Source organism: Culex quinquefasciatus, chromosome 3 (assembly GCF_015732765.1).
Source record: "Culex quinquefasciatus strain JHB chromosome 3, VPISU_Cqui_1.0_pri_paternal, whole genome shotgun sequence".
Classification (NCBI taxonomy): Eukaryota; Metazoa; Arthropoda; class Insecta; order Diptera; family Culicidae; genus Culex; species Culex quinquefasciatus.
In genome coordinates this window covers 36,722,882-36,723,469 of record NC_051863.1, presented here as the reverse complement: position 1 = coordinate 36,723,469, position 588 = coordinate 36,722,882, and the positions used below count along the sequence as shown (strand labels likewise).

At 45.2% G+C, this 588-nt stretch overlaps 1 non-coding gene across 1 annotated transcript; it reads right to left on the bottom strand.

Annotated features, from left to right (window-relative positions):
* Positions 1-256: 256 nt before the first annotated feature.
* On the bottom strand, positions 257-338 carry Trnas-aga. The gene has a single exon. It is a non-coding gene; the product is annotated as a tRNA-Ser (tRNA).
* Between the last annotated feature and the right edge of the window lie 250 nt (positions 339-588).

Here is a 588-nt window from a genome sequence, read left to right as displayed (position 1 = left end):
GAGCCCTGGGGCAAATTGAAATGATTTCGCAAACATTTCCGACGATAATACTCATCAAGCGCGCTTTGAAAGAGGCTGCCCCGGCGTGGTTAGAGTTGGATGAAAAAGAGAGTGTGTTAAAGAGTTTTGAAATTTTGTAACAAATTTCATCGGTTTTAAATTAAAGTTTGGCTTGAAGTTACTAAAAGTAAAATCAAAAATTTATTACAACACATGTTGTGTGAAAATACATTCCAGCACAACCAAAAAAGTCTGCCGCAGTCGGTAGGATTCGAACCTACGCTCCCAGAGGGAATCTGATTTCTAGTCAGACGCCTTAACCGCTCGGCCACGACTGCTTCGGTGGGTGCCGGCTGACCAATGTCGAACCAATGTTGGGGCGGTAAACTCGGCGGGGTTTTTTCCCCCGGCAAAGAGTGCTGTGTCGGAGCTATTTCGAGCCATCATCACAAATGAATGGAGTGAAATCGAGGTTGAAACGCGGCTGTGATGGCCTTCGATAGGCGAACATGAGAGGTGGGAAATAAGGCAGAAAAAGAAGTGTGAGATTGCGTCGCAAGATGATTTTGAATGAGTTGGGTTGATTCG